At 47.5% G+C, this 15,766-nt stretch overlaps 2 protein-coding genes across 17 annotated transcripts in view; one reads left to right on the top strand and one right to left on the bottom strand.

Annotated features, from left to right (window-relative positions):
* LOC149350833 (thiamine-triphosphatase-like) overlaps positions 1 to 15,766 on the bottom strand; it is a 663,235-nt gene that overhangs the window by 356,027 nt on the left and 291,442 nt on the right. Inside the window, exon 1 of one of the 12 annotated variants that reach the window (XM_089580004.1) lies at positions 13,222 to 13,497. The exons of 9 other annotated variants lie outside the window; for them this stretch is intronic. The gene's annotated coding sequence lies outside the window, so the exon portion shown is untranslated. Of the gene's footprint in view, positions 1 to 13,221; positions 13,498 to 15,766 lie in introns of those variants that run through there. 2 more of the 12 variants (XM_089580008.1, XM_089580014.1) reach the window with 2 other exon arrangements.
* The window catches only part of zfh2 (Zn finger homeodomain 2), a 339,472-nt gene continuing 336,944 nt past the window's right edge, over positions 13,239 to 15,766 (top strand). For all 5 annotated transcript variants that reach the window (XM_089579993.1, XM_089579997.1, XM_089579998.1 and 2 more), the window contains exon 1: positions 13,239 to 13,697. The gene's annotated coding sequence lies outside the window, so the exon portion shown is untranslated. The remainder of the gene's footprint in view (positions 13,698 to 15,766) is intronic.

Here is a 15,766-nt window from a genome sequence, read left to right on the forward strand (position 1 = left end):
GTTGCGACAGCGCTGCCTCTGCGTGGGGGAGGTTATCTGCAAGCAAGAACGGCGCGCATATACGGTCGCGCTTGCTTGAGCGGTATATGGCTCTCGCAGATGTTTCCCCGATAAGGAGGAGGGCCGACCGACGCTCAAGCGGCACGGAGGAACACAAGGGCGCAGCAAAACACTCTGGCGTTAAGTTTCTCTCTCGTCTTGTCCGAGTTTTCGGGTGGCTGTGTACGTCATCATTCAGCCCATGTGCGGGAAAGAGAGTGCGACGGCTTAATTAAAGGCAGTCTCGTTCTCTAAAAGATTATATTTCGTTACGATTTGTTGCGCATTTCATACATTTACATGCATGACTGACCGCGATGCGGGCACGCGCAGGTGCACGGGAAAGGCAAGCCCCGTGACGTTATCAGCTTATAATAAGAGTTTAGCTATTTTCTCGCTACATTCACGTGCGTGCTGAGTGCGGTGCTCTGAAAGTAACACAATGGAGGCGCACCAAACCAATTTTGCCTTGCTTCATTCAATGTGTATCCACGACGCGAACAACAGATAATTGTGGTGTGGCTAGTATTTTATCCTGACGTTCATTACTCCTGACTAACCCCCCCCCCCCCCCCCTCCCGCTCCGCCCGTGATTTTTTTACTTTTCAGGAAGAGAAAAATGAGCGAAGGCAGCGTATAAGGTGCCACCACTCTGCAATCATGAGTCTGGCTTAAAATTGACTACATCACGAAATCACCAAGACACCGCAGGGACACAAGTGCGACATACACAGCTCAGACTTCCAGCTTACAAACAAAACCAAACCAACCGCTGCTTATACGAGCACAGTGCTTGACTGAATCAGCGCGTGCATACAAAAGGCGCTCATGACGCTGAAATCATTCCTCAAGGACAGCGGCATCCTTTGGAATTACTAGACGTTACTTGATTTCAATTACTAAATGTTAGAGGTACTACCTCTCAGCATTGATGTCTCCTGAGTGTCTCCAATATCACTACTAGTCACTTGCCTGTGCTGACTTTATTTATGAAGTACATAATTGTGATGCTAGCCGGACAACTATTTTTCAGGCTCACATTCATGCGTCTGCGTTATAGTCATTCTTGCGTTCGTGTGTCCTTCCTTTTTTTTATGTTCCCCTGGCCTTGCTTCTTGCAACACTCTTATGTGCTTACTTATTCTTATTGTTATTATGTACCCCCATTGTGTATTGTACTGTATTTGCATTTACAGTGATTATGCTCCCTTACTAATGTTATTTCTCCTGATGCATGTACTATGTTTTCCATGTTGCCGACTGTGTATGTTGTAGCTGCCTTTGATCACGCTGTAAATCGTCATTACGAGTGTTTTTTTTTTTAATTTGTGAAAAGGAGCAGCCAAAGCCACTGCAAGGCACCGACCTCTCCTTTACTGATCATGTAAATAAAAAAGGGACACGTCTTATGAGCCACAAAATAATTTAGGGGCGATCAATGACGCTGATGAGGTCCGCGGAGGCAGTGCTATAGCATGCTTCTTTCACTCGCCAATTTATTCCTCTTTTTATTCTATTTTAAATCTGAGGTCATTGTCTTTCACTGCCCAATCTATCCCAATTCTGATTCTATTCCAATTGCAACTACGCAACTACGGAAAATGTGTCACATTCATAGATCGCGGCGAGTCCTCATACCAATCGGCTCAGCAGTGGTTTAGCGATGCGCCACTGCTCTGGCAGGTGGCTGTTTCAAACACAGCCACTGGTGGGGCTTGGGAGAGCCAGGTTGCTCTTGCCGAGCAATACGACAAGAAATAGCTCCCGCGCGCCTCATATACTTCTTCGGGAGGCTGTATATTTTTTGGTTGTCTGTGTAATTTCATTCTCAGCGATTGTCATTTTTGCCGAGTCACTATTCGTCCGGAGTCTCCCTCTCTCCCTTACAAGTGGAGAGCGGTAGGGGGAGAGAGGTAGGAGGAGAGGGGGGTGGTTGACAGGTGGCAAGTGGAGAGAGGCCCTAAGCACCACCTAGCAAGTGGAGGCCTCACACATACGCCGACACCACCGGACAGTTTTCGCCTTTACAGTCCTCCTAATGATATCGCATTAAAAAATGGCTGAGGCTTAACTTGGTTAAGCCTGGAGAATGCGAAGCATCATCGTGTCGCGTAATTTGGAGGCGCACAACCACAGCGACGGCGCGAGGTGGGCCCCCGTTTCTCCACTGTCGTGACGTCATCGTGTCACGTGGTGTGACGTCATGTATCACGTGATTTGGAGGCGCACAACCACAGCGACGGCGCGAGGTGGGCCCCCGTTTCTCCACTGTCGTGACGTCATCGTGTCACGTGGTGTGACGTCATGTATCACGTGATTTGGAGGCGCACAACCACAGCGACGGCGCGAGGTGGGCCCCCGTTTCTCCACTGTCGTGACGTCATCGTGTCACGTGGTGTGACGTCATGTATCACGTGATTTGGAGGCGCACAACCACAGCGACGGCGCGAGGTGGGCCCCCGTTTCTCTACTGTCGTGACGTCATGTATCACGTGATTTGGAGGCGCATAACCACGGTGAAGGGCTGAAGTGGTAGCTAAAGTAGTATGCTTCGCATAAAATAAAGAGCAAAACATGCAAAATAACGATGTTCTTGAAGGCGCGTGGTAAAACATTCCTGTACAATGCGAGCCGCAGATAACTTTACGAAAGCGTCGACAACCGAAGCACATGATGACGGTGGTCAGTAGCAGAGAAAGCATAAAGGACAAAGGAAGCACGAAACGTAGAAAAAAAAATAACAAGGCTGAGCTACCAAACAGTAGATAAACATTCCAAGCTAATCCTGAGGCCTGAATCCACCCGGAGCGATCAAAAAAGTTTCAATACACTGAACTAAGCTGCAAATGGCGACGGTCGCAGCTAAAGGCTTTTCTGTTTAATCATGCTCGGGTTTACACAGGACTACTAGTTAACAGAACTGTGCTGCAAATTATCAATCTTATTTCAATATCTGTGCGCTGGGGCGGTAGAGCAGTTGCCAACAAATATTACGCAAAGCTAGTCCCGCCTGTAGGTTACAACAGCATCGACTTCACCGCATATTGAGAGGGATATAGCACGAAAAGATAAAAGATGTAATGATTAAGAATCCAATACATATAAGGAACAATGTTGTGGGTTGGTCACGCACAGAAAAGATAAAGCAATTCAGAGGAAGTTCCTGTTCTCTGTGTAAGGAACAAATGGGGGAACGTAGTATTTGTGCCTCTCCCGGGTCTCGGCGCTTTTGCGCAGTAACAAATTTTTCAGTACAAGCTGGTATGAAATAAACTTGCTTCATGGCTTCACATGTGATGTCTTTAATGTTGTCTCTGGCAGCACCAGGGCTTGATTTAACAACTGTGCATATGCTGACCTGAAAGATCATGCAACACTGAGAGGCTGATCTGACGCCACCATGCTTCCAGCCGACCCCGAAGGAAATTTATGAAAATTGTGCGTTTCGCACAAGAGAGTGAAGAAACTGACTCGGAAAATTTGGCGCAAGCCTAGTCGGTAGCGTCGCGGTGTTGATGCAATTTTAGACGCCGTCCCCCCCCCCCCCCCCGTCCCCCCCCCCCCCCCCAAACACATTTTTTTTAACGCGCTTGGCTCTATGAAGAAATGAGCTGCCAGTGCCTATATGCTGCAACACGAACATGTGGTATTTAGCGGATAAACGACGTTTTCCTGAATATAGCGCGCTGAATGCCTCCCTTTGCACCAACCAGTAAGGAGGCAATGTTGATCAATGAAACAGAGATATTATACATCTGAACAGAAATTAGTAGAACTGTTCGGTCCACTAAAAGCTGGCTAGTCCTTGAGACGTTTGACGTCACCATATATCACTTACGCCAAGTCAGTTTTGGAAAAAGACGCGAGCGACTCCGTGATCGTCGCGTTCACATGTGACGTCCGCCGGTTGTTTATGACTTTTGACCCAGGGATAGAGAGAAAGAGGCTGCAACTTTCCGCTCTTTCGAAAAATGAACGCCCTAATTGCTTTACCCAACTCAGTTCATTGAAAGAGACGCCACCTGACAGTGTGAACCGGCCACTAAATAAGCGCTGGGCACCGCTTGCCTGATAATGAAACCAGACGATTTTCTTTTTCTTTATTTCTTTACTTTCCTGCAAAAACAAAAATCATCCTGCAAAACATTTACAGAGCTAGGCTTAGCGGCTTAGCGCATGAATCGGTGGAAGCTGTTATAGCTTTGATTTAGTCATATAGCCCTCCGTTGCTGCCATGAAACCACTCTCCTTCCGCGGTAGCTCCCTCTGGATTCTTCCCGTGGCAGCCACCGAGAGGAGTAGCCTGCGCCGCTGTCAGGCACCAACGCCTCCTTTAATGTCCATGTAAACAAAGCAAAAAAAGAAGAGGAAAATCGTAAATGGTGGCCGCGTAAAAGGTGCATCACTGTCACAACCTGACACGCAAGCATGACAACCATCAGTTACCGGAGCAGCACACGGCAAAGCTTCAAACGCGTTTAACAGCCGTCATGGACTTCAGTTCCGCTCTCATCAGTCCTGGTTACGCAATTATATGGAAGTACAAACAGAAATTTTGGCTCGAACTCGAGCATGTCACCATTGCCCGCAATGTTAACGAAAGGTAACGGAACCCTACAGTGACGTTTCAGCGCGTTCTTGCGGAGTGTGGGCGAGGTGCTCTTGATGACTGTGCAATAGCAAATTCACATTTTTTGGCTCAGCGAATACAATAAGTCAGGACTTTTGTGTGGGCTAGTTGGTGCATTGCTAATTGACAGAAAACACAGCGCGAAGGAACGCGGACAGGAGGGAAAGCAACGTGAACGGCCCTCTTCCTGTATTGTGTGTTCCGTTTTGTCCACGTTATTTCGCGCTGCATTTTCCGCCACTTAGCGAATACAAGCTCCACAATTTACGACTGTGTAATTTTGTTACACAAAATGCTGTTTCAGACGGAACTCTGCTGCTTTTAATGTACCCCCTTTGCCAAAAGTAACCGAGCAGCTGGTTTTTGCTTCTCAACCGTATTACGGAGCCTCTACGGCACCCCTAAAGACAGAAAGCGTCATAACATGAGGACAGGGGTTCACCTTACTTTAAACCGATTCAGAGCTTAAGGGCTGCCACAAGTGCTTGGATGAGCAGCTAAGAAACAAATCACCGCTACACGGTTACTTTTGGCAAAAACTATTTTTGAACTGAATGGTTGTGAAGTGCTACCGGACTCTTATATGCTTTCGAAGTAATTAGCGCTGTCACAAAACACCTTTACAAAGCGAACACAAATTTCAAATCCGTGCGTTGGGGCTCAAATATTCCACGATATATTTCGAGTAATTTGGTGTGATGCCGCAGCTATGTTGTAATGGTTCATTCTGTCCAAGAGGCACCGGCAGCACTGGACACAATGTACAGATCATCAAAGCATTTCATGCAAATCACATTATCTCGGGAGGTGAGTGCGAATGTTGCCGACAGTGGTATGCAACTGGCTATTAAGGAACAGCGGGTGGTTTATATTAAACTGGGAGAGTCTAAGGCGCCTCTAAATCTCTTCCTACAGCTAGTTCTTAGCTGAAAACGCCAGATACACATCCTGTCTTCTTACTAGATCACTGTGTGCTATCTCCGAGTGAAAATCCGTCGTGCAATCTAAATATCCACATCCTTTCAGCTTAACATGTGATCACGTGAAGTTACATGGTGCGCTCTACGACCCATAGCTAAGATAGGCGGGTTCATCTGCAAAGCTTTGCAGAGAAATTACGCATTACAAGCAATCTCTGCTCTCAGGCAGCCCCTCAGACTCCGAAACCTGAACCTTTCTTCCCATTGGGGGCTGGACGCAGGCCGTTTGGAAAATAACAAAAAGTAAAGAAGAGGGATACATTAGAGATCCAAATTAGAGAACGAGATCGGGAAGTTTCTGAGTGCAGCAAGAAACAAACGATCGTATCAACAAGCCAGCGTTCCAGGCGGCAGCGTGAATGGTCACTGTTTCTGGCGTTCGATCGCTTAACGTCAAGGCTCAGTTGAGCACACACTGTCCGCCCAGCGCGCGCGCACTTGTGGCGCGGCGGCCGCGGCGCTGGGCTGGCGTACGCACGTGCTCGCTGGCGAGGCCGCGGCGGCAAGCGCAGTCTCTTTTTTCGAAAACAACGGCGAGGCGGACGACGCGGGACGTGTCGTTGGCGTAATTAATCGGGTCACGCGAGGGGTCGCCGCGCGCCAGCAGCCGCAGCCGCGGGGTTCGGCGGCGCAGCTGCGGGCGCAAGTGCGCGGCCGGAGGAGCGCTCCTCCTCGCGTCACCCCCTCGCCCTCCTTCCGTCCAGTCCTCTGTAGTTCTTTTTGTCGGGGAGAAATCGGATGGCAGCAAGATGGATGGCGGCGGTGATACAATGGACAAACGGCGATCACCGGATTCGAGAGACGCAGGCGTACATGTGCGCGGCGGATAAAAAGTGCGCACCGCTGGTAAACAAACAGCTCGCGCTTTCTTTTTACCCTTCTCGCGCGGACGGATGAAAAAAGCAAAGAAGGTCGTTTCCCTCGATATGAGCGGCGAGACGATGATTCCTTATTTTTCGTTTCGCGCCTGTTTCCCTCTTTCCTGTCGGCGCGCCGCGGGGCTGTGGCGGACGCGCGACAACGTGCGGCAGGCTGCGCAATTAGCGCACAGCGCGATCGCTCGTGGCGGCCTAAACACGGCTGCGGCTTGATTCCTCTTTGCTTTCGCCGTTCGCGGAGCCCTGCCGTGGCGCCGCGCTACCTGGAGGGAACGAAAGGAGAGGCCCAATGCGCAACTCAAGTTCCGCGCATTGTGTTGAGAGCATTGTTTCGCTCCTCGGCGCTTCCGCGGTGCTCCGATTGAGATCGACGCCAGGTGAAAAAGGGCGTTTACCCCTGACCCGCACGAGGACGTCTTTAGGCAGTGGCAGGCGCAGATGGCCGGATTCAACGCCCTTTCCTTTCCAGGCTGCCTGACGGTGCGATTGAGATGTTTAAAGCAACCCGGGCAGGAGTTCAATTAAACGGCGCCCTCTGGAAGCAATGGGCATGTATGAAAGTGGGAAACGAGCAAGTTCTGTGAGCACGTGTGAGATGAGTTAAAGAGCGGTGACAAACTTCGCCTTGGGGCTTTAAAAAAAAAAAAACTGCACGATATCTGAATGCATGGCTCGTAGCAGGGTAAATGTAACACCAGAAGGAATAAAACTCCGCCTCCTCAATGCCATGTCACACTTGCCGTTGAATCTGTCCTGGACGGCTCACAATGTTTTTCTATGTCCTTCACTTCAGCCAATAAGTGACCAATGCAGTATCGGTGAATGTTTACAAAAATGTGTGTATTCGGCTGTACACCAAAGCGGTTTTCAGTTACAATGTTTGGGACGATTAGGCCCGGCGGTGAAATTTACAAAACTGGCGGCGCTAATGTCACCTTCAGCAAGGGATTTTATTTTTGTTTATTGGGGTTATCGTTGCGTTGCTGCTCATGTGATCTTTAAAAAGCCTAGCATGAACGGCACCTGAACGCACGCTCTCTGCACTTCAGCTCATGGGCAATACCGTAATACTTGTCACGTTCATATACAGTGCAGTACATTGCCTCGAAAAGGTTAAGTAAAGGAAAAAAACATCACCATACTCCATGATTGATTGATTGATTGATTGATTGATTGATTGATTGATTGATTGATAGATTGATTACGGCTTACAGCCACAGCCATTGAGATCAGTGCAACCAAATGTGATTCTGTGGCTGCCACCCTAAAGAACAATTTTTCACAGCTTTGATTGATTGATTGATTGACTGATTGATTGATTGATTGATTGCGGCTCACAGCCATTGAGATCAGTGCAACTAAATGGGATTCTGTGACTGCCACACTAAAGAACAAATTTTCACAGCTTTGATTGATTGATTGATTGATTGATTGATTGATTGATTGATTGATTGATTGATTGATTGATTGATTGATTGATTGATTGATTGATTGATTGATTGATTGATTGATTGATTGATTGATTGATTGATTGATTGATTGATTGATTGATTGATTGATTGATTGATTACGGCTTACAGCCACAGCCATTGAGATCAGTGCAACCAAATGTGATTCTGTGGCTGCCACCCTAAAGAACAATTTTTCGCCGCTTCGTGACTTCAAGAACGGCTCTCTGTATAGTCAGCATTAATTTCTCACAAAGCTCCTGCAGCAGTATGTAACACTATTCGGAGGATTAAGCCGTTAAAGGATCAACATTTGGATTATGCAGATGTTTGCTCATTAACAACTAACAGAAGTGTGAAATGCCTAGAACATCGATCCTGCCTCTTCTCGTGTGATGGTAAAATCCTCATTATTTATTGCACAATACTATCACCGAAAGTCGGCGTTTTGATCTCAAAATACCATACACCGTGGGTTGTTGAATCATGCTCAAAGGCTGGCAAACACCTGCCTATTACCAGCGAAGAATATGCTAGCTCTTGCGTCATTGCGGTTCAGATACAGCTATATGAGCAGAGCTGTCCTGTCATCGTAGAAAGAGACGACATTAAGAAATGCCAAGAATTGGATGCTTTAGCGCAATGTAGAAAACTGCATGAGCGACATTCCGACAACTGCGAGGGCATCCATTTTTTTTTAACGGCAACTCTTTTATTTAAGGGTGGGGTGTTAAAGATGTTAAATTGGAATGAACATTTGGAATATTCTCCTTCCAAGAGCACATCACTTTCTATTTAGTTACCACCAGCGGCAGTGTACCCCCGCCGCAAGGACTTGACGTCTGCATGACGTCTGGCAGTTGACAATACCAACGACATATTACATTAGGGGTCTGTTCGTGTTACGTTCGAATGAATGTAACATCACACTTCAAACGCTCCATCAGCTGAGTAAAACGCCCTACGTCTGATGGCGCTATGTCCGAGCTCTAAGGTGCGTGAGGCAAGAAAGCATCAGCTCTCCCTTACAAAATTTTTAGACAGTCCATAGACTGTCCATATAGTTTATAGACTGCCCATATACTTCTGTCTGTAAAGTCTATAGACTCTCTATAGACTCTCTATAGACATATCCTATAGACATATCCTAGAGACTTTTTTCTATATGCAGTCTATAGACTATGAATAAATAGAAAGAAATATCTATAGGAAGGCAATAGTCTATAAGATGTCTATAGGCTGTCTATAGACCATTTTTATGGGGGCTGATTCTTCTTTATCGGCATGCCTGAACTCCACTGGTGTATGTGCGTCGACGCTGGCGACGCAGAGAAATGATGTGCTCGTGGGAAAGCAGGCTTTCGTGGGAAGCCGACTTAAATTTGACATTTCAAAATCAAAAATTTTTATAAAAGTTATAGCCCAAGAGGCAAAACGTGTCGAGCGTCCCTCATATTTCTCAAACATGAGCACTTGCCCAGCGAATAGTTCTTTCCAGAAAACTACAAGGCTTTTTTTTGTTATTTCGGGAAAAAAATCAGACTGACGGAATTTGTTTGTCCCCACCCCTCCCCACCCCTTATGTAACACCCGTCATCGGATCTTTAAAGAAATAAAATGAAATAAAATTGCATAAGATACGAAGTACTCATTATCTTCTGGAGTTTGCGAATAACCGCTCGCACCTTGTCAAGAACGAGCTGAAAATGTGTCCTGATTAATTTGTCTTCCTTCTGGGGATGAAACACGTGGAATGCGCTATTCCTTCTGAACGTTAAGCTAATCGTTCTGACATGCGCTTTTTGAAAAGTTCTGCCGATACATATCGTTTGTGGCATTTAGCTCGCTGTTTATGATTCTCGAGGGGGATGTTTCTTTAATTCATTGTTTTGGTAATTAAGTAGAATGTATTGTAGCTCTTACGACTTCATAATTGAACCAGTCCTGCTTTCCTCCACTTAATAAAATAGCGCTGTGCGCAGCTGTCAATATTTTTACGAAAGTTATGTTCGTGAACATAACGAACCCAGCAATTGACCTGCATACGTTCAGAACTTATAAAACATATTTGGTGGACTGGTTTAGAATCAGGAATAACGGTGCCATTAGATAGCAAGGGAGATTGAAAAAAGCGTTTGTAATTTCATATCAGGAGCATAACTTTTTCATATTTTGCAAGTGGCAACGCTATATGTCTTAACTGTGTCACAAAAGATCGATGACCTCACAGCACTGTGACGCCTTATTATGCGTTCTTCAGTACGTTTTCTTTATGCAAACACAATCAGCATGTGATGGCTTCTAAGATTGTCCTGGCAATGTTTCTTCATCACTAGAAGTAAGTGATAGCCAATGCGTGTGCAACATTCCAAATTCAGGGCTGCATACTGACGAACTATACGATTTCTTAGAACATTGGCCCGTTTTTTTGGGTAGCAACTTCATCTAGCACAACTTTTGTCACCCTTCAAAAGAAAAACCGCTGCCGTTCCTCAAGCGTTCGTCCTGCCAGCCTCCATGACAGCGGGGTATGTCGGTGAACTAAGCCTGAACAGTTCTTGTATATGGTAACCAATCACGTCATTCAATGTGAGCTTCAGAGCTGAGCCTGTCCCGTCGTGCGTGTTCCGTCTTCATCTCTTTTAAGAGCGTATTTTTAGCCTTGAATAAGCATTATTTTTAAGTTTCAGTTGTCTGGCCTTTGACAAAAATACTGCGTCCGTGATTAGACCATGAAAATCCGATCATCTTTCAACACATATTAAGGCGTTGTTTCGAAAACTGTCACTTCACCGTTTCGGCAAACTATTGACCAGTTCCAGTTTGCGCTCACACAGGACTTGGATGCCGCGCTCAGTAATGCGTACTGATTCAGTACTTGCTAGAACAAAGCTTAGGCACGTAAATCCCTCATAGTGTACCTGCGCTATGAGTTCAGATGCAATTTGTGCTGTTGCACAGCAGATTATTGTTGTCATTTTCGTGAAGAAAGAATAAATGGCGGAATTCAACTGTTATATTGCAGAAAGAAGCACTTCACCGGGCTTGGAGAGTCGACCCTCTAACCCTCTAAGGCATCTAAGACCACCAGAGACTGGTGAATTTGTGCAGGTTCACGTACGTAAAATATTGGCTCGCAGCTCTACACTTCGTTGAAACGGCCGACTACGTACTCTAAATCATCTGTCTTCGCGATACGACAAAAGAGTACGAAAAGGGGTAAATAGATGAGACACCACTGGCGCAATCACATAGGAAACAACGGAAACATTTCTGGAGTTGTCGCAGGCAACACGACTACCGGTTCAACAAGCGAAAGCACGCACCTAGGTAATTTTTCTTCTCTTTCTTTTTTGCCAAAGGCGCCCCTTCTGCGCCACTTCTGAGGCCAGAAGGCAGCCTCCTCTGGCCTCAATAAATCATCTCAGGGAAAACAAACCACGACGACTGCATCGCAGTCCACCATACGTTCTTAGGAGTGTACTTATGTACCTTTGAAACCAAAACAACTGCCACAAAAGAAGGCGCAGCGGAAACAAATGTTTCGGAATCTGTAGAGTTCCGAGGGCAAAAATATCGAGCCCTGAATTAGGACTACGAAGGTTTGCAAACCTCGTCTTGAAATAATAGCTCTCATTCGAATGCATAATCATTATTATACATAGATTGCACAGAAGGCATTGCGGCCGCCGTGTTTGAGCCAGAAGAGTGGAAAAAACATGACCGTTTTTCTCGTCCGCTCATAGCCATCTCCTCCGGTCTGCACTGTGGAAGCTATGTTACGCAATCCATAATGACACCTGTGACGCTAGGTACAACTCAGTTATATGAGTCGAATATTTTTGGATAGAATGAAGTGCAACCGCTTTTTCATCACTTCCAAAGCCGAAGCAGCTATACCATACCACGCCCCTGGCGCCATCTTCAGGCGCAATATTTGGTTGTTTCTGCTGGGGAAGGTCAATGGCCAACAGCCGCACAGAAATGATGATGTCAGAAAAAGGCTGGGAGCTTGAAAACAATCATCGGCGTAAAATCATGCATAGGAATTTTTGTGTTGTTGGTTTAGCAGAGAGGACATTTCACGCCGCTAAATGTTGCATATTTAGTAGAGAGCTTGAGAGCCGTAACATATCTCTGGTACGGGGTGTCCAGTTGCACGCTGTGCCATACAAAGAAACACGCAGTGAGTCCATGACGCATGACTTTCGTCTTGCCTCATGAACACTTGCAGAAGCAAAGTTAACGACCCAAACTAAAATTCCTAAGATTTCTTGACACGAATGGGCTCCGTTATAGTCATACCGCTGCATGCAGCATAAAACACTACTGTCTTGAAGAACGCACGTTCGCGAGATCTCATCCGCAAAGACTGGAAAGCTCCAATAGCCACCACTATGCCTCTATTCTAACTTCCGGATGTCATAAGATCACTTGTGGCAGAGAAATGCACAACCTCAGTAACTCTGAAACCGTGCAGCGTTGTAGATGCTAAAGCGGGCGTCGGTTAATCGCATACCGGGTTTGCAGTGGTGGCCAAACGTTCCAACGGCTCTTGATTGACCGGTGCTGTTACATCAGCCAATTACCGGTCGTTTTTACATCGGGCCAGCTTTGTGAATGTGGCCCCGGACTAGCCAGGTGCTAGTGGGAACTGGCACAACGCTGCACTGTTTCGATAGGTATGGGCTATTTTTGACACTGTACAAGTTGATTAGCGGCATGAAAGACAAAGCTAGAACAAAAATGCGAGTGCGTGAAACGCAAAGCCAAAATCACAAAAACGAAACGTTTTCTCATTTGTGACAATCGATCTGTGATTTCCTGTTTTTATTTTTATTTTACCTCTTAACATCTAAGTCATGCGTTTTCAGATAAAGCAGACAGAGATAAGCCGTAATGAAGGCAGTACCGGACCAAACTTCACATGCCAAAAATTTTCTTCCGCTTTTTATTTTGCTTTATTGAGCGCATTAAATACGCGTGCGCTGCTGTCGGGGCCGAGTCCGCACACGAGCTGGATGACTCGCGTTCCGGCAGCGACGTGTACGGGTTGTGGCAAAATTTCTCCGTCCGGCAGACAACGCGGCGGGTCCTAATTAAATCCGGCCAGCGGTGATTATGCAGAGCAGCCCGCCCACCCCGTTCCGTGTTAATGAAATGCGCGGGCGAGCGCAGCGCGCCTGCGCAGCGCGTGCGGACCGGAGCGCCCCCGCGACGCTAGGCCGCGCGGCGCACGCACTCACCCCCCGGCGATCGACGAGAAGAGTCGCGCCTGCGAGCGGCCAACTTCCCCGATCGCGCGCACGTGTCGCCCGGTGCTCGAGGAGTCTCTCACTGACACAGGGCGGCGAGGCCTGTCTCACCCGGCATCAGCAGCTGTGCCTCAGCTATTCCCCTCGCCGCCGGCTGCACGTCCCGGGCTCTGCCTCCCAAGACAACGGCGCGCGCGCCACAAGCGCGGCACGCGGCGACGACGCCACGCGCCCGAGCAGCCGCCACTCCTCCGCCGGACGGCGCTCTCCGGCGCCTCGCAAGGCCGCCCGCGACAACACTGTGCAGTTTTGGTTTTGGTCTCGGCGCGGCGCGTGCTCGGCTGGCCGTCGGACGACGGATTGTGACCCAAACAGAGCGCGTTTCTCTGCCACGTGTGCATCGGCCCAGCACCTCGGCCGGACTAACTTCCACGCTTCTGACAGCGCGCCACCTCAGTCCACGAGGCGTAAGTAAGCCGATCAGCTGTGGGGCTTCTCCAGCCAGCTCTCATCTCAGGCCGCAACCTTCTTCTTCCCCCCCTCCCCACTCTCTCCCTCTTTTTTTTTCTTTTTTGTGCCCGTGAATGATACGAACACTTGTCACCGCGTCGTAGCTGCTTGCGGGGAGCGTGCGTCAGGTGTGGCGAACCGTAAGCCCTCGCCGGAAGAGAGGAAAAGCAAAACATTCGCTGTTTTGTTTGACTGCAGTGTTGAAACTGCGGCTCGTATAGCGTCGAACAGGCTGTTTTTGTTCTCTATGCGCAGCGACGCGCGTAAACCACGAAAGCAACCTGTTCTCTTAGTTCCTACCGAGCTGACAGCCTCGTTTCTTTTCTTTTATTTCTTCCCTCCACGTGCAGTCATGGTCAGGACAAAAGAACGCTATTTAAAGCTTTATTATGTTCTCAACTTCGGTGATGGTGCGATCTGAGCCGACTTTACACGGTTAAGCAAGCTTTCAAATCCCGTCACTCTTAAGTACGCACGCATCAAAGCGACACTTGCCTCGGCTTAGCTTGCGAAATCGTTCCTTGGGCGATAGGCGTCCATTTATTTTAATTCCTACGTCAACATGAGCTCAACGGGACTCCGTCACTAAGGCAACGAATGTGCTGGAGCATTGTAAACCAAGGCATGAAATGCCTTATGACGCTCGTGACGACAGTTTCGCTTTACACCCCATTTAATCCGAGTGAACGCAATGCTTTCATGAACGTCGGTATAAGGCTGTTTTCTGCTTTCAGTCAGCCGTACTCCTTTTAATTTTCTTTGAGCCTGAATTGTCCCCTGGCTGCAGCTTCAATTCCGCCCTCTCAAATCTGGATGCCGTGTGCGTTGGGAAGAAAAGCGGTTCCGTAATGAGCACATTTACGAGTTTTTACAATTCCCGACTTTGGAACTGTATTGCCTTCTGCGTGCAACGAATTTGTATCAGTATTTCTTAAAGCAGCTGAGAAGCTAAATTATTATATCAACTAACTGTATTTACTGGAGACATGCTCGAAGAGGAGAAATGAGAGTGAGTCTCTTCGCTCCGGAAGCTGCCATATAATACTGCGAAACCGTTGTCTGCTCTTCTTCAATTATTTCGTTCTCCTCCTTGCTCGCAGGTATAAAACTTCGATGCTGTATAGTTTTTGTGTGGCAAGTGTCAGCAGAACTCTGTTTCACCGCTGTAGTTAGCGGGCAGTGCACGTTTCAGTAGAGACTGTAAAATTCGAGTGCTGTCACACCACAGCGGTCATGCGTCACTGGCTCGTGATTTTCCGAGCGGCGGTGCTTAAGATCGCCGGCTTCAAAAGGCTTTTTATTTTCGAGGTCATAGCGTGCATTTCAAATTTCCCTTCAGAACCATGCTTACAGCTTAGCTGATCGGCCAATAGTTGGTAATTCATGACAGCTAAAAAAAAACATGCTAAGGTAAACAAGGTTCAAGCATCGGCATACCACGACTTCTTTATTCGCCCCACTGGACACAAAGCGGTTGCTGCCGAGGGAAGGAAACGGTCACGTGGGACGTCCGATGGTTTATATATTTCTGGAAATAGGTAAAAAAATTCCATTACTGATATTTATTAACGTTTGGCCGAGTATCGAAGGAAAATTTTTCCGACCTGAAGCCGTGATGCGACATGTTTCCTTTCAATAATGTCTCAGAAGCCGCATGACGCGTAACTTGAAAAGAACGAGCGCGGTTAATGCGTTTTCTGCCCAAGTTATCGTGTGTTTCCGACACGTGGTGCCAAAAAGCTTTGTAAATACAGGTAACGGGTCAGACGCAGCATGTAGTGGATATTAGAAAGCAATGTAACCCAAGACACTCGTGGTGTAACTCATACGCCGCAAGCGACGGTCAGTGCCCTTTCCATTTTCGCACTGTGTACGCAGGCCATGAAATGACAGCCGCGAGAAAAGGAACCGAGCAGCAAAGTCAAACGGGGACTGATCAAGACTGAAGCTCGCGCTTTCTACAGTTGCTTATCTGGGAGTTACCCGGTGTGAACCATCGAAAGCGTGGGAATAGGGGACCCCGATG

The sequence above is a fragment of the Amblyomma mixtum genome, chromosome 3 (assembly GCF_055824585.1).
Source record: "Amblyomma mixtum isolate Tamu chromosome 3, ASM5582458v1, whole genome shotgun sequence".
In the NCBI taxonomy this organism is placed as follows: domain Eukaryota; kingdom Metazoa; phylum Arthropoda; class Arachnida; order Ixodida; family Ixodidae; genus Amblyomma; species Amblyomma mixtum.